The sequence below is a fragment of the Aulonocara sp. 'chitande type north' Nkhata Bay genome, linkage group LG12 (assembly GCF_057382095.1).
Source record: "Aulonocara sp. 'chitande type north' Nkhata Bay isolate Kocher_YH1m ecotype deep benthic linkage group LG12, A_spYH_male_GT1.1, whole genome shotgun sequence".
NCBI classification, from domain to species: domain Eukaryota; kingdom Metazoa; phylum Chordata; class Actinopteri; order Cichliformes; family Cichlidae; genus Aulonocara; species Aulonocara sp. 'chitande type north' Nkhata Bay.
The window spans coordinates 8,224,142-8,250,601 of record NC_141355.1 but is presented as its reverse complement, the minus strand read 5'-3'; the positions used below and the strand labels follow the sequence as shown (position 1 = coordinate 8,250,601).

At 37.8% G+C, this 26,460-nt stretch overlaps 1 pseudogene; it reads left to right on the top strand.

The window, feature by feature from the left end:
• Positions 1-26,460, top strand: part of LOC147316885 (dynein axonemal heavy chain 5-like) — a 79,240-nt pseudogene that overhangs the window by 39,255 nt on the left and 13,525 nt on the right.

Sequence of the window (26,460 nt, the reverse complement as noted above, 5' to 3'; positions counted from 1 at the left end):
TGAAGAGATGAAGTGTTTATTGTGTCCGTTGCTGGGAATCAGGCTTTCCAGTGATTGTTTGGGGAATATTGTATTGTTGCGTAAAATTACCCTCTTGCAGTGAGAGAAATAAGACAAATAGATGTTTAATGGGACGAATGTGTATTTTTTACAGTCATGCTTCAGCATAAGTGAAGCAGTTTAAGCCGTCTCTTTTTTTCCCTCCATTCGTGAACACTCACTCTTGTTATACAGAGACCTCTATATCAGGTAGAGCCTCTTCAGTGTTACAAATGCTCAGATCTGCCATCTCCCATTGGATTGAGCATTCTGTTTTCTACTTAACCACACTTACGATCTTTTCTCAGCTGAGAAAGTCTCCCAGCTTCAAATCATTTCTCTGTCACTTATAATGTGTGTTTGTTTTCTTGTGCAGGTGTTGAAGGAGGTGACAGTAAAAGCCCAGGCAGCAGAGCGAGTGAAGGTAGAGGTACAAAAGGTGAAGGACAAGGCGCAGGCCATTGTGGACAGCATTTCAGCTGACAAGGCCATCGCTGAGGAGAAACTCGAAGCTGCCCGGCCAGCTCTCGAGGAGGCAGAGGCTGCGCTGCAGGTATGGGATGTTGAAACAGCAATGTTGAATACATGCCTCCAAGGCTTCCCTCCAGACTTAAATTTCTCAGGTAGACATATCTACGTTCAGACGTCTTTTTTGTTTGTTTGTTTGTTTGTTTGTTTGTTTGTTTTCTTTTAAATCACTCAGAGCCTATAGCCATGCTAGAGATTCACAACATGCTATACGAACCATTTCAGTTTAAATGTTAAACCTGAGTATTTTTTTTTGAGTACCACATTGGCGGTGAGTGTGAGTGTGTGTGTGTGCGTGTGTGTGTTGGACCGGGGGGTGTATTATAGGATAATTAGTTTTGCAGGTAGTTGATCATAAATCACTTAACGAGACAAATTAAAATGATCTGAAGATTACAAAATGTGCTGGAAAAATGATTGCAATTAATCATTCAACAGCAACGTGACATCGTTGTCTGAACTGGCTTTCATGAGCCAAATGTCACCCTAATGTTAGTGCCAGTGAAAAAAGGCGGGAGATCACCAGAGTCATCAAAGTTCATCTTGTAGACACCACGAGTCTTGTAGCTATTAGATTATTTCACTCATAAGCAGAGTTTTTCCTGTGTCACAGCTTTAGGGGGGTGAATGTAAGCATGTTTGATCCAGTAAAGCAAAGCATATTTGCTTTTGCCTTCATGATCTAACCCTACAATATAACTTGAATATTTAAAAAAGTGAGGGCAGTCTTTTTGTGCTTTAATGTGTGACTTACATTTACCCAATTTAGATTTCTCCTGCTCTTTTACTATGTATTGCTTCAGGGTGCCACTTAAAGCCCTCTGTGACTTAATGTGTGAAGCTGTATGAATGTTTCTGCCTGCAGCTTTACTGTCCTGGTGTGTCTAAACTTAGTATGGTCGTCTGGTGCCTCTAGCTGCATTGTAATTAAAGCTGTCCTCCTGGGTAGATGGTTGCATGCAGAGCTCCTGTGGCAATTCCCTCATTAAAAAAATGTTATCGTGCAACTGCATATAGAAACCTCGGATTTCTAAACAGACAACCCAAGACTCTTCCTAATGTTGCTGGTGTTCTGCAGTATAGCGAGATTAAAGTAAAAGATATTTTCTAACTTATTCAAGAACATCAGTTTTAGTGGCAGAGGAGTTGAAGGAATTCATGTTTCCTTTCTTCAGGCTTTTCATACCACACTGTCACATTAAAATATTCACCGACCGGTTCTGTTTCCTGATTAATTTGGATATTCACCCAGCCTTTAAAAGGACCGAGTTTGTGTGTGTGCAAACTCAAGGTAACGGTACCATTCTATAACATTTCCTTGTCATACAAAAGGAGCTGATTTGCTAATAGTTACAGTGGATTAATGATGACAGTAAAGCATAAAATGGTTTAGTTTTTGTAGTTCTTGCTGAACTGGAGTGATGATTTTATTTTGTAACAATGGGCTTAGTGAGAGATTTTCATAAGAAGCTGTAGGAGAATAGAGGATATAGGCTAGTGAAAGTAGAAGTACATGATAACCCAGACTGTCTGGTGGCTGACACTCTAGTGGGAAATTCAGGCTTGCACTGAGTGGAAATGGAGCAAGGAAGAGAGAACAGAAATGGGAAGTGCAAAACAAGAAAAGATAAGAAGAGAGTAAAGCAGCCGAACAGTTCTCACAGGAACATTTTCTTTACTGGTCTGCTGTCTCTTGTTTTAATCAGTCCCTGGAGGAAATCCTGTGTCACCCTCTCCTGAACTCCTCTCATTCTGCCACAGTTTATACTTACAGTCGTCGTGTTGTTTCCCTCTGCACACCTCCTCTGCTTTTATATTCTGAAACTGGAGAATTAGGTATAATCCTCATTAATGTATCTGTCTCTTCTTTGAACACGGTAATGAGAAACAAATGATTTATCCTTTGTTCTCGTCATAGTAACGCGCTGCTCTAATCGTCTCCTAACATGCTCTGCGTTTGTCCAGTTTGCTGGCGTCAAATCCTTACTCGACTTACTTGTCACATGTTTCCAGCTCTCCCATCGGGGTCATGCCATACAGTAAATGACTGTTCTAAATTCTCCCGCTCTCCGTTTGTCCTCTTTGCCCACATAGACAATTAAACCGTCGGATATTGCCACAGTACGGACACTCGGTCGCCCCCCTCACCTCATCATGCGGATCATGGACTGCGTGCTGCTGCTCTTCCAGAGGAAGGTCAACCCTGTGAAAGTTGACCCAGAGAAGAACTGCAACACTCCTTCATGGCAGGAGTCATTAAAACTCATGACTGCTGGAAACTTCCTGGGCAGTCTGCAGGTGCAGTAACATTTATTTAATTTGTATATAGTTAAGACTGAAGTGCTCATATTATCTCAACACATGATTCAGGATTTATGCTTTGTGTTATTTGCCATGTTTAACATGAATGAAAGCTACATTCTACATAATAGAAAGGGCTAAACTTAGACTCTTAAGAGTTTAGTCTCTGCACTTCCATAAAAGTGGTTCATGTCTTATTAAAATATTTATTTGTAAACACCTTTTATTTTAAACATAACCCATTGATGCCCTGATTTAAATAGTTTTTTTTTCATCCTGATGCAATTTTGGTCTCAATTGAGTACATGCTCTATTTTCTGTCTTTGTCCCTTTCAGTATGTATTTTTTTCATTTTCTCTGGTTTTGTATAGCTTTGCATTTTCAGCATTTGTCTAAATGCACAGGCTGAAATAAGTCCCAGATTAAACCGCCGCATACTCATTCTGTTTTTTCTGCCTCTTTTCCCCTCCTGAAGCAATTCCCCAAGGACAGCATTAATAGGGAAACTGTGGAGCTCCTGCAGCCTTATTTCGAAATGCCTGACTACAACATCGAAACAGCCAAGAGGGTGTGTGGCAATGTAGCTGGCATAGCATCCTGGACCAAAGCCATGGCTTCCTTCTTTTCCATCAACAAGGAGGTCTTGCCCTTGAAGGTAACAAACATTATTGCAGATCTAGTAGAGTGCTTCCTCAGAAAAGCAGAAAGTGAACTGAATAATCTACTATTCCACTGACTACCAATTGGCATCTGTAAGTTAAACTCACCCTTACAAATATGTATTATGAAACACCTCCTAAAATGTGTAACATTAGGGACACACACACACTTTTTGGACTATTCTCCCAATCTGATGAATATGAAACATTTCATTCTGTAGAAAAACCACAAGCCACAAAAGCACAAAAAGGCACATTTCCACACTGCAGCAGCAATAATTTGCTGATGGTAGAAGTTTGAAGTGCAGCAAAATTCAGAAGTATTTATCCACTGATTATAAACATTGGGTGCATCTCAGATTTTCAAGGCTTACGTTTTTAATCTTGTGATACAAGCCTGAAAATGGATTTCCTCAGACTCCTTGTGCTCAAAGACTGCTTATTTATGCAGCAGGCTGCACTATTTATTCGCTTTATGTCACTGGAATCCCTGTGAATTATTCAATTATTAATTATGAATTATTAAATCCACACACCCAGATCTGATATCTGCAGAAAATATGTGCAAAGTCTTGATTATTACTGCACAGCATCACAAGTTGTGTAAGCTAAAAGCTTACCAGCTGAGCCTTCTCTCACCTTCATGCTTACCCCAGAGATAAAATACAAACATACTAAATCTTTATTTTTGTCATTTTTTTTGTGTGTGCCATTTTTGACAACTAAATGGATCAGCAAAATCAGCCACTAAAGGCAAAGTAAAGTGTTTAACAAAAAGAAAAACGGTGTATTGCATCCATGATTGACCTTTAAATCAAACATTTTCTTGATCTGTGGCTGTTTTTGGGGAAAAAGGACTTATGACTTAGTAGAGAATACAGAGCTAACATTTTCAATGTTAGAACGTTTCTAAAGTGTTAATATTCAGCCTTACCTTATTCAGCAGTTAATTCTTCCAAAACAGAAAATTATTTGGTCAAAAAAATATAGAAATTTAGAAAATATGTTTAGAGATAATGTAGTCTAAGCACAATGGAAAAGTGGATATAAAGATGCCAGACAGTGCCAATGACCGCTTTCTAACCAGAAGCAACTGAACTTTACTTCAACTAATCTCTCTTTTACTTATCATTTTTTAAAGGGACAAACTTACTTAACTAGTCACCCTCTAAACTGAGTGTCTCTAGTTGGATGAGTGTGCCGAGCTTGGTCAACGGAAGAGGTTACAGAATCATGAGAAGCACTACACAGAGTTGCTTGCAGAAGCTTGTTAGCTACAAACAATACAAAACTAGCTAACAAGCAACCTTTAGTTCATGCCAATCAGGAAACACAGCATGGCACGTTGTTCACACTGTCCTGAATAGCAAAGTGGCAGCTCTTTTAAAGCGGCTGCTGTGATTAGTGCTGTATTCCAGTTGAACCACTGCACCGGGGCAACTGTCCAGTCATTCGTGAGAGAACGCAGAGCAGGCCAGGAGGCAGGATGAGAGACAAGTCCAGGCACCAATCATTAACAGGGGCTTGCACATGCTAATAAGCATACAAAACAGACAGGGCTAATCACGCCAGATGAAAGAGCGAGGTGACCCATGGCTGTAACATGTGCTTTCACCAACACAAAAGGCAAAATTCTTCTGAAGAATCACCCACTCGGTTAACTACAAGTAAATACAAGCTGCTGTGAATGTCTGATGGGTCATAGTCATTTAAAGGCATTTACAGTGTACATTTATGCTTTTGGAAATGTTGCCTGATGATGACATCTGTTGCTGTCACCCTTGTTAGTTCTCATTCAACACCTCTCTCTTTTCTTAACTGCATTCTATTCTTTTTGCTCTAGCCACCAATTTCTTTTTCCTCCCTTCCACTTTGTTTCCCTAATCCCCCTCCAAACACACTCACACACAGCTACATATATACACATCCCTCGGCACTGTTGTTTTATTTTGACCTTTTGTGGAGCACAGCCTACAAAACAGATTTTCTGGTTTCGAGCCCAGTGGTGTTTTCCCTTTAAGCTGGATACAGAGATACAGTCGAATGGACAGACATGCAGAAAGATGAGACGGGATTTTCTTTTCTTTCTCTACAACCCTAGCTCTATACACAAACTATCTTTTTGCTTACTTCTGTCATCTTCAAACTCTTTCTTTCAGTGTTTATGTCCATTCTTCTAAAATATCTTACTAACCATTTTCAGACATTTCTGCCTCTATTAGATAGCACACTGGTAACTGAGGCCATGGGTTAGAGTTGAACGCTGGCTGCTGCATTTAATCTTTGTGGGTTGCGCATGCTGTGAGATAAACTGGCATCCCACTAACCATTTAACTATTTAATGACTTTTTCTCTGTTTTTTACCTGAAGCTTTTAATGTGCAAAAAACAAAGCAAACAAACAAACCATCACAGCTCTCCCCTCCACACTCTTTCATTGTTTTTCTCTGTTTTTTCTAGGCTAACTTGGCCGTGCAGGAGAATCGTCTGACCATAGCTAATGCGGACCTTCAGAAAGCTCAGGCTGAGCTAGACGCCAAGCAGGCAGAGCTTGATGTGGTACAGGGGGAATATGAGAAAGCAATGATGGAGAAACAGGTCAGCAACTTCATCAAAACACAACTGTAATTTAGTTCAGTACACAAAACCTGTGTGTTGCTCCTGATATAGGAATTTAATACCTTTTATCTTTTATTTGAAAGTGCAACAATTACTATAGGGGATAAACTGTGTTTATTATTTGTTACATGATATTTTTTCCCACGTTCTTCAAGAAAGCAAAATGTTTTTTGAGAATATCAATGTGCCACTGATGTAATAACAATATTATTATAAACTGCAGTATGTACAGTATGACAAATGTACCATAAGATCTGTGACAGCCTGGCTAAAAGGAAAAAAAGGACTGAACCTTAGTTACTGAAGTGACTGAGTAACACCGGTTAATCCTCTGTGGAGGTCTGTGAGAGCATCTGGTCTGTGTTTTCCCATGTTCAGTACACTTTGTGATGTGAAATGTAACATCTTAATGGAACAGCAAGTGAATCAAGACTCCCTGATTAAGAGACCAGGACGGGAACAGGTTATAATGTCATGATTAAGATGCAGAGACTGTTCATCTTCCAGGGCTAAAAGTGAGACTGAAAGGCTCGTTGCAAAGGCATTTGGTGTTGATGATGGACAGGAGTGGCTCCAAGTGAAGACCAAAGTCTCGATGTAAAACAGAAAGCAAGCTTTATTAGGAATGCAGTCGAAGTCCATAACTAAACAATAAAAGGCAAAAAACAGAAAAAGAACTGGAAATCTAGATGGCTCTCTGGATGAAGACTGGGAACACTAGGCTCATGGGAAGGAAACAGACATGCTTAAAAATATCATAGCTCAGTCATTAAGATACTGATGATCTAAACAGAATCTGATGGACTGTAATCAAGTGTTTAATTCAATTATGTTTAAAAGGCAAGTTAGATTTGCAGCATAATTTACCATGGTGATATAACTCGGTAAGAAGTAAACCACCTTCATAATACAAAAAACTCAGGGTTAGCCCTGAAAGTACCAGGATAAGATGAAATTCTGCTTCATAGCACAGGCCACATGCCTTTTTCAATATTTCCCCTTTATAAAGTGGTAAAATATATTTTTTTAAAAATGAGTCCTGGAAAGCAAAAGAAGACAGATAAAGTGAAGATAACATTAACAACAATAGCTTGGGGCAATACAAGCTTCCCAGGACGTGTTAATCTGTCTGCATTTGTATGCTTTGTTTGTAATCACAGATTTAACACCCAGCATTTTCTTTATTTTGCCCAAGTCACTGTGTTCCTGACACATCACACTACTTCTTCTCTCCTGTGACCTGTTGGAACAGCACCACCTCTCCTTTATAGTCCTCTTGATTTACAGAAGAAGCCCTCGGTTTTTCTCTCCTGCTTAACAAAGCACACACTTCAGCAGTGTGGAAGGGCACTGTGTCCCTCTCTGTCAAGCAAAAAAACCTAAAGTGTGGCTTGCGCATGCAGTGAGGGGCAGTTCGCTGGTGAGCAGCTGAGGGAAGAGGCAAATATTCTTAGATTCATGCGTACTAAGTTAGATAAGGATGATGGGTATGTAATTCTGATGAACAGAGATGAGCTTTTAGGGGTTTAATCCACGATTGTGCAGATGGTGGAATAAGACTTGGATAGAGGCAGACACACTTGGACAGACACACAAGGCTAAATAGACACATCAACCTACTGACCTGTTTGCGGGCCCCTTTCCCATCAGACGCTGCTGGAGGATGCTGAGCGCTGCAGACACAAGATGCAGACAGCGTCCAGTCTCATCAGCGGTCTCGCTGGCGAGAAGGAGAGATGGACGGAACAGAGCAAAGAGTTTGCTGTCCAAACCAAACGGCTCGTGGGTGGGTTTCACAGCAGGTTTCAAAAACATAGAGTTAGCCTCTGCAACATAATAACAAATATCTATCATAATAATATGAAGTTCTTTGTGTGATATGGGAAATGTTCTGTGGATAAATAATGTGCAGTGAAGTGAAAAATCTCTGTCTGATGATGCAGTTATACTTGGAGTTATAACCTTAATCTGTCATGTCGTTATTGTATGCTAATGTTTTTAATTTATCAGCGGGATGGTCGTGATGCTACTGTTTGACATGGAATTTCTTGCACTTTTAAAATTACCCCACTAATATTTAGGCATGTTCTCATTTCAGTGCATAGGCAGTGCCACATCTGATTAATATGTAACTGATACACTGATGTGTACTGATAAGTATGTACACGTAACAACGCTTGTTCCTGTTCCAGGTGATGTTCTTCTGGCCACAGCCTTTCTTTCTTACTCAGGACCTTTCAATCAGGAGTTTCGTAACCTTCTGCTGAACGACTGGCAGCGAGAGCTGAAGCAAGTGCTGTGTACCACATAAAATCGGCACAACCAGAATTCATACATAAGGCTCACTGTCGATTTTTGAGAAAATTAAAGGATTTTATGTGCACCTTAAAATCCTGCGGAAAATAAGGTAATTAGGTTAATTAAAAATTAACTGATAGCGTCATTATTATTATTGTTGGTTGTAGTAACAGTAATGTAGTAGTTAGTAGTTGAAATAAGTTTTGTGAATATATGGGAATCTAACTAGAATTGCTAACATTTTTGTTAGCTTAAGTTGTTTTAACGTTTGTGTAAATGTTAGTTTATGTTAACAGTCATATTTTTTTTTACCCCTCAGCAGTAAAAAGCTGATATGGTGTTGTTGTCAGTCTGCTGGGTCGCCAACCGGGTGGTGTGGACGCCCAGTTTGTAAATCAGATAACTTGAAAACCAGACAATTTAGGATTTTTAAACTGATACCATAGGTGCTACTAAAACGCTGATGGGTAGCACTGGTAGCTGCTAATATCTTTTATTTATCTTTAAACGAGGATCCCAGGAAACATTGATTGCTGGACCATTTATCATTGGTGGAGATACTGTTAAGCATCAAGATTGACCCTCACCATTTATTCATGTTGTGTCTTACAGGGTTTGCCAAATGATGACCTGTCCATTCACAATGGCATTATTGTAACCAAAGCTGCCCGCTTCCCCCTCCTTATTGACCCACAGACACAGGGAAAAATCTGGATCAAGAACAAAGAAGCCAAGAATGAGCTACAGGTTTGCAAAACTATCTTCTACAATTTCGTTTCAATGTCTGAAGCATATAAAAGTTAAATGAATGCATCCATTCATCCATCCGTCATGCAGCCTTTTGCATTATACCTAGTCTTCTTCACCAGTCCAAATGTCCTGTGCCCATTTTGATTTTTAGTGGCCTCTAATATCAGAATCAGAATCCTAGAGGAAATTGTGTGTTCACAGTTCCAAGTAAGAACAGTTACTACCAAGTTAAAGTACCAATGAAATAATACTAATTTAAAAATAGAACAAAACAGCTCTAATAAACGAAAATAGCTCCAATTATAAATATCCCAATATATTAGACAACACTGAATATAGACAAAGCTGAAATTGCAGTGCCCTTATATTCCTGTATAGGATGTGCAGATCATAAGTGTGTGCAACTACTGCAGTGTGTACTGGTGGTTTAGATTCATGAATTTTACAGAGAGAGAGCCACCGGCAGGAATTATTTCCTGTGTCATTCAGTGGTGCATTTGGGTAATCTCAGTCTCTCACTGAACGTGCTCCTGTGACTGGGTGGGAGGTATTGTCCAGCATTGTCCTTATCTTGGAAAACATCCTTCTCTCTGACACCACATTTAGAGAGTGCAGCTCCATCCCCACAATGTTACTGGCCTTGTGGATCATCATTGCTTGTTAGTAACTGTGGTACTAAATTCTTTAATGCCCTTGGTCCTTCCTGCTATCCAGTATACAGAGCACAATGTCAAAACCCCCCACAAAAAAACTACCACCAATTCTGCAGACATAATAAGCTAAGCAAAAGTCGCTGACCCTGTTAGGGGCAATCTCTAAGCCGAGTGAATGCATTCTGAAATCCCATTATGAGCATCCTGGAGACACATTTCCTCCAGCGGTAGGTTTCAACCCTTTCTTCAGGTCACATCATTAGAAAAAGTTTATTTATTTTTTTCTAAAAATGGCTCACTTGAAAAGCAATTCTTTGTTAGCTTGAACAGTCAGAATCCGCACATAGAGGCTGACCTTTGTAGCTTTGAAGGAAAAGTGAGGAAACCACACATGTGTCTCCTACTCCTGTTGGAGACAAATATTATTGCTGCTGTGGTCACATAGGAAGGTTATTGTATCGTACAGTAAAATCAGTATTTTTGTCTGTTTTGTAAAATCTTCTCACATTTAGCCCATTTATTTCATATCCTCAGGACAATATCAGGCTCTGTGGTGGTGGTCATCCAAACTGCACATTGAAATCAGACAATTACCATTTTAAAATGTGTTTTCTTGTCTGATCTCAGATCACCTCACTGAATCACAAGTACTTCAAGAACCACCTAGAGGACAGTTTGTCTCTTGGTCGACCCCTTTTGATTGAGGATGTGGGGGAGGAGTTGGACCCTGCGCTTGACAACATACTTGAGAAAAACTTCATCAAAACCGGCTCCACTTACAAGGTAACAACACAGAACGAAATAATCCTACTTAGATCCATGTGTTAGATTTTACTTTTAGTTAGAAGGGTATGAAATTGGCAGGCATGTTCAAAGACTAGTGGTCAGTATGATGAGACTTTGCCAGCTTCTCCTTGGCACGCCAGCTGTCACACCTGGACTGATAGAGCTTGATTAGCTCAGACAGAGAAAAACAAGCTCTCTCGCTGACACTGCACAGGTAGTGTCGACTAGAAGAGAGTTTTAAGTATGAGTATCATTGGCAGCCAGACCACATTTCCTAGATCATATTAATTCTTTTGAGACAGATTAAAATGTACTTGGTAAGTCTGGGAAAAGGGTTTACACTGTGCAGTGTACATTGTACTATTTCCTCCTTTATTTTGCTGTTTTTTATAGAAGGTCGGCATCATTAGATCTTGTCAAAAAGGCACAGTTGGTTCTCTTGACTCTGCTTTGGGTGTTCAGACAGTTTTGAAAGCTACATTAACAAAAAATACAATAAAATATAAAATTTTAAGACATACTCAGGGAAACAAACATTCAATATGTCACCACTTAGAACAAGGGCAAGTGTCGATACTTTAACAGACTTCTGTTGCATAATGAAACTTCCTTTTCTTTTTTATTTCCATCATTTTTGTTGATGCCAAACAAGTTAAATTCACCACATAAATCGAACTCAATCAGTTGTTAAAGTAACATCAAATTAAATACAGTACACAAAGTGCATTCGGTATCCTGTATTAGCTCACATTCTAATGCAAAGGAGTTCAGGCTGTGGAGCATTGAGCCAGTGCAGATGGGATGTTGGTTGATTTGAATGAATATTATTTTTTGGGGGGCGAAATAAACAAACTGGAGCTACCTGATGCTGTTGCGTGAGTTGTGGGTGTTTGGGGGCATGTTAGTAAAAAAACAAAAATAAAAAAATCAAATGATTTTACAGGATGAAGGCTGAAATTGCAGCATACTTTTGCAGAGTGCTTCCTGTTCCTGAGATGCGAAATGCACCGATTTTGACTCTATTGCAGCTTCAGTTTTATGTAATGTTGAAGATAATTGTAGTTGGGAAAATTGCAGATCACAGTTTGAGTGGTTTTGGTTTCATTAGCCTAAATGACGACCCCAAATTAAGCTTTGGAAGTAGACTCTGGGTACAACAGGACATTCATATGTTTTTAATGGAAAAAATGGTTTGCGCTTTTGGAGAAAAAACATTTATATTGTGCGCAAATGTCTTTTCTGTGTTGCTAATAAAGATTTGAACAATTCCAATTTCCTGAAAACACAAATGAGAACACTCTAAATTAATTCTGCACTTTTGGATGCTAAAAATATGAACTTTTAGCATCCAAATACACCCACATTAATTTCCAATGGAAAACCAGAACTCCAACCAGTAATTCCAACTCTGAGCTCTTTATTATGTTATTTGTAAGACTTAATATTCTAAACAATAACACACATACACCCTCTTGCAGGTGAAGCTTGGTGACAAAGAAGTGGATGTGATGAAGGGCTTCAGGTTGTATATGACCACCAAGCTGCCTAACCCGGCTTACACTCCTGAAATAAGTGCTCGCACCTCCATCATTGACTTCACTGTCACCATGAGAGGACTGGAGGACCAGCTGCTGGGCAGAGTCATCCTCACTGAAAAGCAGGTATACAAGTACTCAAAATGGTAGCCACTAAAGCCAGACGATACATAATTAAGGAACATATTTAAATTAGGTTAGCATAATGTACTATTAGACTGTACCCCTGCATTAATACTGCTTATGTGCATCCTTGTAGAACCTGAAATAAATCTTGAACAACATTTAAATGCAGACTCTCTACATCTTTCCCAATCTCATTTTCTCTGTACTGTGACATCAGAACGCCATTTGAATACAAACAATTGCAACCGCCCTGCTTTGGTCAAACACAGTGTGAGTGGGGAATAAAAGTAACCCAGAAATAGTGCTCACGTGTATCGGTACCAAGCATACGCACAAAGACACAGACAAGTGACGTCAGTCTCACTGGGGAATAGATTAGTGAATTATAAATGCACCAAATGCAGGACTCATTGATTGTCACTCTGAAAAGGCTGGTCCTGTTACAGAAAAACAATTTTCCTTTTGCTGATAGCTGGTCATGAAATGAAAGATTTATTCCAGATGGGAAGAGGCTTGTTACTGTATCTGTGTACTAAATTTGGATTTAATCAAATAAGAGCTAAAACTACTACCTCAGCTGTAAGCCCTGCTTCTTGTCTTTACAATTTGTGCAGTTTTCACAAACCCAACATCACTGTTGAATCGTTTCTTTTTACTTTCAGTCAAACTTCAATTCTACGCACAGCTTTCAGCTCCAGTATGACTTACATCTGTCTTTGTAAGCTATTGAAATCATTCATATGCAGTAATAGAAAGGGTATGAATACTAATTCTGTCCTCTCAGACCCACTGGTTTCAAACCAGCCTGCTGTCTTGACCATAATAATTCTCATAGTAAAAGTAAAATTATAGGAAATGTAAAAAAAAAAGCATTTTCATAAATATTTGTGTATTCATATTATATTATATTATATTACATTATATGTAAAGAGCATTTATCATTGATAACAACCTGCTGTGATAGTGTCCAACACAGCAGTTCTTAGGAAAATATGCTTGTAATCTACAATCAAAATAGCAATCTAATTGATTTAAAACACACCTGCCACTTAGAAGTGGTGACTGTTTTTTTTATACCCGCTTAAAGGCAGTCAGTTTAATGGGATGTGGATAGTCGGCCTACTTATGAGCCACCATTAAATTTGACTTAGATAACAAGACAAATTTTGTTTTAGTTTAATCTCTCGCACTCTCAAAACAAAATATCACAATTATTGTCTCTCATACTCTAAAAGGGATTTAGCATGCTGGTCAAATTTACGCTCCCAGCAGGCAAGACTGTGGTGTAAATTTTGATAAGACCTGCTTTCCCCAGTGCAGAAATAACACTTTTGGACACTTAGAAGAGGTAAGCTGGAGTCATTTGCTGGGGCTTACTTAGGACTACGGAGAAAAGGGCGACAACATAGCTTTACAGGTCTTATCATCACCCTGAGGCTATCTCTCCTCTAGGGGCGTTTTTATTCTTCATAAGGATTCTGCTCATCTATTCATTTAGATAAGGTATTTATTAATTTTTTTTGCCAAAATCTCAGCTTCTTGACCTTCACGCGGCTGCAGATATTAGTAAGAATAATATAGACAGCTACCAGAGGCCACCATGATAGACAGGCACCGGAGAAGAGTCTAAAGCCACAGACAGAATCAACTCATCAGAGCAATGCAGAATCAAAGACCTTTGATTTTAATGACAGGCTTTCTCTAGCACCATCCTGCAGCTATATCTGCTCATGTGGTTGTGTTTTCTTTGCTTTTATGACACCAGGAATTGGAGAAGGAGAGGACAGACCTCTTGGAAGATGTGACATCTAACAAGAGAAAGATGAAGGAACTAGAAGACAGTCTTCTCTACCGACTGACGAGCACACAGGCAAGAAACCGCAATGTGTCAGAAATGTTCTTTTTAGAAATGGTTAACTACATTGCCACCAGTGAGAAAATGTTTTATTCATTTGCATGGGTGAGGTTGGGGCCAAGTTTTGTGCATTCTCGTTTTTTAATTAAAACTAGAAATAGTTTGCAGCCTTCTTTTTCTTTTTCTCTTTTGCTTTATAAGATATAAATTGTGAAAAATAATCGTTTTTAAAAAAAAAAAAATTGTTTGTGTGTTTTTTAGGGTTCCTTGGTTGATGATGAGAGTCTGATTCTTGTCCTTAGCAACACGAAGTGTACGGCTGAAGAAGTCACTCAGAAGTTACAGATTGCCGCAGAGACTGAGATCCAGATCAACGCAGCCAGAGAGGAGTACCGGCCAGGTAAGTGAAAATGAAAATGATTTAAAAACAAAGTTCCCTCTTTTTTTGTGTGTTTTTCTAAGTAAGCCTGCAAAGTGTCAGTCAGCCTTCAGTTACACAAATGTGAGACATATTGGTTTTAATTTAAAAAATACAGGCTACAGTTAGTGGGGATAGGTTAATCCATATTGCCCATAGGTATGAATGTGCGAGTGAATGTGAGTGCGAATGGTTGTCTGTCTCTGTGTGTTGGCCCTGCGACAGACTGGCGACCTGTCCAGGGTGTACCCCGCCTTTCGCCCTATGACAGCTGGGATAGGCTCCAGCGCCCCCCGCGACCCTGAACAGGATAAGCGGACGCGAATGGATGGATGGATGGAGGCTACAGTTAACAGAACATTCTTTCAAAAACCTGTTTAAAAATGTCCTCATGAACGATATTACTTGTTTTGTTGGAGTTTGTGCTTTTGTGTTTCCCTGTGTGATTCCAGTGGCCACCAGGGGCAGCATCCTGTACTTCCTGATTACAGAGATGAGTATGGTGAATGTCATGTATCAGACGTCTCTTAGACAGTTCCAGGGACTTTTTGACCTTTCTCTGGCCAGGTGAGGATACGCTGATATTTACCATTTCCTGCTTAATGAATTGGTTTGCCCATAGTAATTTGTTGTGTGTTTATATGTATATTGGAAAGTCTTTGCAAACTTCAAATCAAGGAACTATTGTGCATTTAAACCACCATACCTTTCTAATGTAAAAACCTGCAAGTTATTACTTCATGAAGTTGTGCAATCATTACTAGTAGTTTATATTTAGTGTGAATGCTTGAAAAGCATTCACAGTATTGTTCTTCTAATCTTTATTAGTGTGAATGCTTGAAAAGCATTCACAGTATTGTTCTTCTAATCTTTATTATTATTTTCTATTCCGTACGTTTTTCGCCGACTATCTCCTTCAAAACCGTTCAACTTAGAAAAACCATTCAAACACCATTAGATTCCTCTTCTTTTGGAATGGTGTGCTTCTATTTTTCTCATTTTTAACATTTATATTTTTAATTTTATTCAACTTTATTCAACAAAAATTTCCCATGTATTTCAATGGGGAGACCCTTCAAATTCTCATTCAACTTACTCATTTTTAAACTCTTACTACTTCAACATACGTTCACATAGAGCCACCATTCAAACTTTAAAACGAAGACAAGACATTCAACTATTCAACTTGTATTTATCTTTTCAATATCTATTATACTTTTTCTTCAGTTCCAGTTTAAGTTTCATGATGTTTTTTCACCCGTTTCAGAGTTTATAATGGGTGTGTATGGGACGGAATGTTGGGGCTAGAGTGAGGCAGCTCAACTGCTAGAGTGAGAGGAGCAAAAAAATTAATCTTAAAATATTTTTTAAAACTGCTGCTGTGTCCGCAGCGTTTGCTCTACAGGTATGATTTTACCCTCAAAACGTAGCCATCGCTGTCCTCTTTCATCCAATGTGTTTACTATTGTACTAGGTGTTATGGTTCTTTCATAAATGTCACCAATGCACAGCCTCCTCCCTCCAACTCTTCCATAGACTCTAATGTTAAAATGGCTCAGAAGGTTCGTTTGAAAATCAGAAGAGCATGGTGTCTTTCCACTGTCACCACGTCCATATAATAAGCTCCACAGGCATGAAAACTGAGAATTAGGTAGACTAGACATTGCTGTCGCTCACGGTGAAAGAATTTTGTCAATACGACTTTTACTTTTCATTTGGGAGCGATTTGTTTCGGCCTGACTTTTCTGTTCATTTTAAGCAGCAAAAGTGAGGTGCATGTCTGTGTGCGTGTGTATGGAGCCATTGGGTGCGGTCACTATAGCAACCAGGCTCACACCTGCCTGCTTAACAAGCTCTCTCTGCCACTCTGCCAAGATTCATCTTAAGCACTTCTCTTTCAACTGCTGCTGTGTCCACAGTGTTAAAGCCATCATTTTACCCTCAAAACGTCGCCATCGTTGTTCTTTTTCCAACATCTTGTCTTTCAAAGCTCAGAGATGTAAACTTTTTAAACTGTGTGGGTCCAAGTGGAGGGATCACATTTTAGTCATTCAGTGATTCAAAGAATATGACCTTTTAATATTCTTTCAGATGTTTTCTGACTCTAAATGTTCTTTTCTCATTTCTTAGGTTTTTCTAATTTACAATTAAAACATTTTCAGCTTTTTTCCAACTTCTTCTTCTGTGTAACCTTCAGCTTTTAGCAGTTCAGCACTTTTGTTTTCAGGTTAAATTCGGGGGTTTTTTTTAATCTCATTCAAGATTTTTAACTTAAATTCAGTAATTAATTCATTTCAGTGCATACATTCAGATTCAAGCATTCACACTGCAGTTTCTTCAGAAAATGCACTTTCTAGTTAGTGTGAATGCTTGAAAAGCATTCACAGTATTGTTCTTCTAATTAGTGTGAATGCTTGAAAAGCATTCACAGTATTGTTCTTCTAATTAGTGTGAATGCTTGAAAAGCATTCACAGTATTGTTATTCTAATCTTTATTATTATTAGTGTGAATGCTTGAAAAGCATTCACAGTATTGTTCTTCTAATCTTTATTATTATATTTTATCTATTCCGTACGTTTTTTGAAAGCCTACTCCTTCAAAACCATTCAACTTAGAAAAACCATTCAAACACCATTAGATTCCTATTCTTTTGGACATGATTGCTTGTATTTTTCTCATTTTTAACATTTATATTTTTAATTTTATTCAACTTTATTCAACAAAAATTTCCCATGTATTTCAATGGGGAGACCCTTCAAATTCTCATTCAACTTACTCATTTTTAAACTCTTACTACTTCAACATACGTTCACATAGAGCCACCATTCAAACTTTAAAACGAAGACAAGACATTCAACTATTCAACTTGTATTTATCTTTTCAATATCTATTATACTTTTTCTTCAGTTCCAGTTTAAGTTTCATGATGTTTTTTCACCCGTTTCAGAGTTTATAATGGGTGTGTATGGGACGGAATGTTGGGGCTAGAGTGAGGCAGCTCAACTGCTAGAGTGAGAGGAGCAAAAAAAATAATCTTAAAATCTTTTTTAAAACTGCTGCTGTGTCCGCAGCGTTTGCTCTACAGGTATGATTTTACCCTCAAAACGTAGCCATGGCTGTCCTCTTTCATCCAATGTGTTTACTATTGTACTAGGTGTTATGGTTCTTTCATAAATGTCACCAATGCACAGCCTCCTCCCTCCAACTCTTCCATAGACTCTAATGTTAAAATGGCTCAGAAGGTTCGTTTGAAAATCAGAAGAGCATGGTGTCTTTCCACTGTCACCACGTCCATATAATAAACTCCACAGACATGAAAACTGAGAATTTGGTAGACTAGACATTGCTGTCGCTCACAGTGAAAGAATTTTGTCAATACGACTTTTACTTTTCATTTGGGAACGATTTGTTTCGGCCTGACTTTTCTGTTCATTTTAAGCAGCAAAAGTGAGGCGCATGTCTGTGTCCGTGTGTATGGAGCCATTGGGTGCGGTCACTATAGCAACCAGGCTCACACCTGCCTGCTTAACGAGCTCTGCCTGCCACTGTGCCAAAATTAATCTTAAACACTTCTCTTTCAACTGCTGCTGTGTCCACAGTGTTACAGCCATCATTTTACCCTCAAAACGTCGCCATCGTTGTTCTTTTTCCAACATCTTGTCTTTCAAAGCTCAGAGATGTCAACTTTTTAAACTGTGTGGGTCCAAGTGGAGGGATCACATTTTAGTCATTCAGTGATTCAAAGAATATGACCTTTTAATATTCTTTCAGATGTTTTCTGACTCTAAATGTTCTTTTCTCATTTCTTAGGTTTTTCTAATTTACAATTAAAACATTTTCAGCTTTTTTCCAACTTCTTCTTCTGTGTAACCTTCAGCTTTTAGCAGTTCAGCACTTTTGTTTTCAGGTTAAATTCGGTTTTTTTTTTTTTATCTCATTCAAGATTTTTAACTTAAATTCAGTAATTAATTCATTTCAGTGCATACATTCAGATTCAAGCATTCACACTGCAGTTTCTTCAGAAAATGCACTTTCTAGTTCTATTTTATTATTATTATCTATTCCGTACATTTTTTGAAAGCCTACTCCTTCAAAACCGTTCAACTTAGAAAAACCATTCAAACACCGTTAGATTCCTATTCTTTTGGACAACACTGCTTCTATTTTTCATATTTTTAACATTTATATTTTTAATTTTATTCAACTTTATTCAACAAAAATTTATAATGTATTTCAATGGGGAGACCCTTCAAATCCTCATTCAACTTACTCATTTTTAAACTCTTACTACTTCCACATACATTGACATAGAGCCACCATTCAAACTTTAAAACGAAGACAAGACATTCAACTATTCAACTTGTATTTATCTTTTCAATATCTATTATACTTTTTCTTCAGTTCCAGTTTAAGTTTCATGATGTTTTTTCACCCGTTTCAGAGTTTATAATGGGTGTGTATGGGACGGAATGTTGGGGCTAGAGTGAGAGAGCTCAACTGCTAGAGTGAGAGGAGCAAAAAAATTAATCTTAAAATCTTTTTTAAAACTGCTGCTGTGTCCACAGCGTTTGCTCTACAGCCACCATTTTACCCTCAAAACGTAGCCATCGCTGTCCTCTTTCATCCAATGTGTTTACTATTGTCCTAGGTGTTATGGTTCTTTCATAAATGTCACCAATGCACAGCCTCCTCCCTCCAACTCTTCCATAGACTCTAATGTTAAAATGGCTCAGAAGGTTCTTTTGAAAATCAGAAGAGCATGGTGTCTTTCCACTGTCACCACGTCCATATAATAAACTCCACAGGCATGAAAACTGAGAATTCAGTAGACTAGACATTGCTGTCGCTCACGGTGAAAGAATTTCGTCAATACGACTTGTACTTTTCATATGGGAACGATTTGTTTCGGCCTGACTTTTCTGTTCATTTTAAGCAGCAAAAGTGAGGTGCATGTCTGTGTACGTGTGTATGGAGCCATTGGGTGCGGTCACTATAGCAACCAGGCTCACACCTGCCTGCTTAACGAGCTCTCTCTCTCACTCTGCCAAGATTCATCTGAAACACTTCTCTTTCAACTGCTGCTGTGTCCACAGTGTTACAGCCATCATTTTACCCTCAAATTGTCGCCATTATTGTTCTCTTTCCAACACCGTATCTTTCAAAGCTCAGGCATTTAAACTTTTTAAACTGTGTGGATCAAAGTGGAGGGATCACATTTGAGTCATTCAGTGATTCAAAGAATATGAACTTTTAATATTCATTCAGATGTTTTCTGACTCTAAATGTTCTTTTCTCATTTCTTAGGGTTTTCTAATTTACATTTAAAACATTTTCAGTTTTTTTCCAACTCCTTCTTCTGTGTAACCTTCAGCTTTTAGCAGTTCAGCACCTTTGTTTTCAGGTTAAATTCGTTTTTTTTTTTTTGTTTTTTTTAAATCTCATTCAATATTTTTAACTCAAAATTCAGCAATTAATTAATTTCAGTGCATACATTCAGATTCAAGCATTCACACTGCAGTTTCTTCAGAAAATGCACTTTCTAGTCTTTATTATTATTTTTTCCTATTCCGTACGTTTTTCGCCGACTATCTCCTTCAAAACCGTTCAACTTAGAAAAACCATTCAAACACCATTAGATTCCTCTTCTTTTGGAATGGTGTGCTTCTATTTTTCTCATTTTTAACATTTATATTTTTAATTTTATTTAACTTTTTTCAACAAAAATTTCCCATGTATTTCAATGGGGAGACCCTTCAAATTCTCATTCAATTTACTCATTTTTAAACTCTTACTACTTCCACATACGTTGACATAGAGCCACCATTCAAACTTTAAAACGAAGACAAGACATTCAACTATTCACCTTGTATTTATCTTTTCAATATCTATTATACTTTTTCTTTAGTTCCAGTTTAAGTTTCATGATGTTTTTTCACCTGTTTCAGAGTTTATAATGGGTGTGTATGGGACGGAATGTTGGGGCTAGAGTGAGGCAGCTCAACTGCTAGAGTGAGAGGAGCAAAAAAATTAATCTTAAAATCTTTTTTAAAACTGCTGCTGTGTCCGCAGCGTTTGCTCTACAGGTATGATTTTACCCTCAAAACGTAGCCATCGCTGTCCTCTTTCATCCAATGTGTTTACTATTGTCCTAGGTGTTATGGTTCTTTCGTAAATGTCACCAATGCACAGCCTCCTCCCTCCAACTCTTCCATAGACTCTAATGTTAAAATGGCTCAGAAGGTTCGTTTGAAAATCAGAAGAGCATGGTGTCTTTCCACTGTCACCACGTCCATATAATAAGCTCCACAGGCATGAAAACTGAGAATTAGGTAGACTAGACATTGCTGTCGCTCACGGTGAAAGAATTTTGTCAATACGACTTTTACTTTTCATTTGGGAACGATTTGTTTCGGCCTGACTTTTCTGTTCATTTTAAGCAGCAAAAGTGAGGTGCATGTCTGTGTCGTGTGTATGGAGCCATTGGGTGCGGTCACTATAGCAACCAGGCTCACACCTGCCTGCTTAACGAGCTCTGCCTGCCACTGTACCAAGATTCATCTTTAGCACTTCTCTTTCAACTGCTGCTGTGTCCACAGTGTCACAGCCATCATTTTACCCTCAAATTGTCGCCATTATTGTTCTCTTTCCAACACCGTATCTTTCAAAGCTCAGGCATTTAAACTTTTTAAACTGTGTGGATCAAAGTGGAGGGATCACATTTGAGTCATTCAGTGATTCAAAGAATATGACCTTTTAATATTCATTCAGATGTTTTCTGACTCTAAATGTTCTTTTCTCATTTCTTAGGGTTTTCTAATTTACAATTAAAACATTTTCAGCTTTTTTCCAACTTCTTCTTCTGTGTAACCTTCAGCTTTTAGCAGTTCAGCACTTTTGTTTTCAGGTTAAATTCGGGGTTTTTTTTTTAAATCTCATTCAAAATTTTTAACTTAAATTCAGTAATTATTTCATTTCAGTGCATACATTCAGATTCAAGCATTCACACTGCAGTTTCTTCAGAAAATGCACTTTCTAGTTAGTGTGAATGCTTGAAAAGCATTCACAGTATTGTTCTTCTAATCTTTATTAGTGTGAATGCTTGAAAAGCATTCACAGTATTGTTCTTCTAATCTTTATTAGTGTGAATGCTTGAAAAGCATTCACAGTATTGTTCTTCTAATCTTTATTATTATTATTATATTTTATTCTGTATTCCGTACGTTTTTTGTACTCCTACTCCTTCAAAACCGTTCAACTTAGAAAAACCATTCAAACACCATTAGATTCCTCTTCTTTTGGACATGACTGCTTCTATTTTTCATATTTTTAACATTTATATTTTTAATTTTATTCAACTTTATTCAAAAAAAATTTCCCAAAATTTCCCATGTATTTCAATGGGGAGACCCTTCAAATTCTCATTCAACTTATTCATTTTTAAACTCTTACTACTTCCACATACATTGACATAGAGCCACCATTCAAACTTTAAAACGAAGACAAGACATTCAACTATTCAACTTGTATTTATCTTTTCAATATCTATTATACTTTTTCTTCAGTTCCAGTTTAAGTTTCATGATGTTTTTTCACCCGTTTCAGAGTTTATAATGGGTGTGTATGGGACGGAATGTTGGGGCTAGAGTGAGGCAGCTCAACTGCTAGAGTGAGAGGAGCAAAAAAATTAATCTTAAAATCTTTTTTAAAACTGCTGCTGTGTCCGCAGCGTTTGCTCTACAGGTATGATTTTACCCTCAAAACGTAGCCATGGCTGTCCTCTTTCATCCAATGTGTTTACTATTGTCCTAGGTGTTATGGTTCTTTCGTAAATGTCACCAATGCACAGCCTCCTCCCTCCAACTCTTCCATAGACTCTAATGTTAAAATGGCTCAGAAGGTTCGTTTGAAAATCAGAAGAGCATGGTGTCTTTACACTGTCACCACGTCCATATAATAAACTCCACAGGCATGAAAACTGAGAATTCAGTAGACTAGAAGCTGCTGTCGCTCACGGTGAAAGAATTTCGTCAATACGACTTGTACTTTTCATATGGGAACGATTTGTTTCGGCCTGACTTTTCTGTTCATTTTAAGCAGCAAAAGTGAGGCGCATGTCTGTGTACGTGTGTATGGAGCCATTGGGTGCGGTCACTATAGCAACCAGGCTCACACCTGCCTGCTTAACGAGCTCTGCCTGCCACTGTACCAAGATTCATCTTAAACACTTCTCTTTCAACTGCTGCTGTGTCCACAGTGTTACAGCCATCATTTTACCCTCAAATTGTCGCCATTATTGTTCTCTTTCCAACACCGTATCTTTCAAAGCTCAGGCATTTAAACTTTTTAAACTGTGTGGATCAAAGTGGAGGGATCACATTTGAGTCATTCAGTGATTCAAAGAATATGACCTTTTAATATTCATTCAGATGTTTTCTGACTCTAAATGTTCTTTTCTCATTTCTTAGGGTTTTCTAATTTACATTTAAAACATTTTCAGTTTTTTTCCAACTCCTTCTTCTGTGTAACCTTCAGCTTTTAGCAGTTCAGCACCTTTGTTTTCAGGTTAAATTCGTTTGTTTTTTTTGTTTTTTTTTAATCTCATTCAATATTTTTAACTCAAAATTCAGCAATTAATTCATTTCAGTGCATACATTCAGATTCAAGCATTCACACTGCAGTTTCTTCAGAAAATGCACTTTCTAGTTCTATTTTATTATTATTCTGTATTCCGTACGTTTTTTGTAATCTATCTCCTTCAAAACCGTTCAACTTAGAAAAACCATTCAAACACCGTTAGATTCCTATTCTTTTGGACAACATTGCTTCTATTTTTCTCATTTTTAACATTTATATTTTTAATTTTATTCAACTTTTTTCAACAAAAATTTATAATGTATTTCAATGGGGAGACCCTTCAAATTCTCATTCAACTTCCTCCTCTTTAAACTGTATCTACTTCCACATACATTGACATAGAGCCACCATTCAAACTTTAAAACGAAGACAAGACATTCAACTATTCAACTTGTATTTATCTTTTCAATATCTATTATACTTTTTCTTCAGTTCCAGTTTAAGTTTCATGATGTTTTTTCACCCGTTTCAGAGTTTATAATGGGTGTGTATGGGACGGAATGTTGGGGCTAGAGTGAGAGAGCTCAACTGCTAGAGTGAGAGGAGCAAAAAAATTAATCTTAAAATATTTTTTAAAACTGCTGCTGTGTCCACAGCGTTTGCTCTACAGCCACCATTTTACCCTCAAAACGTAGCCATCGCTGTCCTCTTTCATCCAATGTGTTTACTATTGTCCTAGGTGTTATGGTTCTTTCATAAATGTCACCAATGCACAGCCTCCTCCCTCCAACTCTTCCATAGACTCTAATGTTAAAATGGCTCAGAAGGTTCTTTTGAAAATCAGAAGAGCATGGTGTCTTTCCACTGTCACCACGTCCATATAATAAACTCCACAGGCATGAAAACTGAGAATTCAGTAGACTAGACATTGCTGTCGCTCACGGTGAAAGAATTTCGTCAATACGACTTGTACTTTTCATATGGGAACGATTTGTTTCGGCCTGACTTTTCTGTTCATTTTAAGCAGCAAAAGTGAGGTGCATGTCTGTGTCCGTGTGTATGGAGCCATTGGGTGCGGTCACTATAGCAACCAGGCTCACACCTGCCTGCTTAACGAGCTCTCTCTCTCACTCTGCCAAGATTAATCTGAAACACTTCTCTTTCAACTGCTGCTGTCTCCACAGTGTTACAGCCATCATTTTACCCTCAAAACGTCGCCATCATTGTTCTCTTTCCAACATCTTGTCTTTCAAAGCTCAGAGATGTAAACTTTTTAAACTGTGTGGATCCAAGTGGAGGGATCACATTTTAGTCATTCAGTGATTCAAAGAATATGACCTTTTAATATTCTTTCAGATGTTTTCTGATTCTAAATGTTCTTTTCTCATTTCTTAGGGTTTTCTAATTTACAATTAAAACATTTTCAGCTTTTTTTCCAACTTCTTCTTCTGTGTAACCTTCAGCTTTTAGCAGTTCAGCACTTTTGTTTTCAGGTTAAATTCGGGTTTTTTTTTAATCTCATTCAAAATTTTTAACTTAAATTCAGTAATTATTTCATTTCAATGCATACATTCAGATTCAAGCATTCACACTGCAGTTTCTTCAGAAAATGCACTTTCTAGTTCTATTTTATTCTTCCGTACGTTTTTTGAAAGCCTACTCCTTCAAAACCGTTCAACTTAGAAAAACCATTCAAACATCGTTAGATTCCTATTATTTTGGACATGACTGCTTCTATTTTTCTCATTTTTAACATTTATATTTTTAATTTTATTCAACTTTATTCAACAAAAATTTATAATGTATTTCAATGGGGAGACCCTTCAAATTCTCATTCAACTTACTCATTTTTAAACTCTTACTACTTCAACATACATTGACATAGAGCCACCATTCAAACTTTAAAACGAAGACAAGACATTCAACTATTCAACTTGTATTTATCTTTTCAATATCTATTATACTTTTTCTTCAGTTCCAGTTTAAGTTTCATGATGTTTTTTCACCCGTTTCAGAGTTTATAATGGGTGTGTATGGGACGGAATGTTGGGGCTAGAGTGAGGCAGCTCAACTGCTAGAGTGAGAGGAGCAAAAAAATTAATCTTAAAATCTTTTTTAAAACTGCTGCTGTGTCCACAGCGTTTACTGTACAGGTATGATTTTACCCTCAAAACGTAGCCATGGCTGTCCTCTTTCATCCAATGTGTTTACTATTGTACTAGGTGTTATGGTTCTTTCATAAATGTCACCAATGCACAGCCTCCTCCCTCCAACTCTTCCATAGACTCTAATGTTAAAATGGCTCAGAAGGTTCGTTTGAAAATCAGAAGAGCATGGTGTCTTTCCACTGTCACCACGTCCATATAATAAACTCCACAGGCATGAAAACTGAGAATTCAGTAGACTAGAAGCTGCTGTCGCTCACGGTGAAAGAATTTTGTCAATACGACTTTTACTTTTCATTTGGGAACGATTTGTTTCGGCCTGACTTTTCTGTTCATTTTAAGCAGCAAAAGTGAGGCGCATGTCTGTGTACGTGTGTATGGAGCCATTGGGTGCGGTCACTATAGCAACCAGGCTCACACCTGCCTGCTTAACGAGCTCTGCCTGCCACTGTACCAAGATTCATCTTAAGCACTTCTCTTTCAACTGCTGCTGTGTCCACAGTGTTACAGCCATCATTTTACCCTCAAAACGTCGCCATCGTTGTTCTCTTTCCAACATCTTGTCTTTCAAAGCTCAGAGATGTAAACTTTTTAAACTGTGTGGATCCAAGTGGAGGGATCACATTTTAGTCATTCAGTGATTCAAAGAATATGACCTTTTAATATTCTTTCAGATGTTTTCTGACTCTAAATGTTCTTTTCTCATTTCTTAGGTTTTTCTAATTTACAATTAAAACATTTTCAGCTTTTTTCCAACTTCTTCTTCTGTGTAACCTTCAGCTTTTAGCAGTTCAGCACTGTTGTTTTCAGGTTAAATTCGTTTTTTTTTTTGTTTTTTTTTAATCTCATTCAATATTTTTAACTCAAAATTCAGCAATTAATTCATTTCAGTGCATACATTCAGATTCAAGCATTCACACTGCAGTTTCTTCAGAAAATGCACTTTCTAGTTATTATTTTCTATTCCGTACGTTTTTCGCCGACTATCTCCTTCAAAACCGTTCAACTTAGAAAAACCATTCAAACACCATTAGATTCCTCTTCTTTTGGAATGGTGTGCTTCTATTTTTCTCATTTTTAACATTTATATTTTTAATTTTATTCAACTTTATTCAACAAAAATTTCCCATGTATTTCAATGGGGACACCCTTCA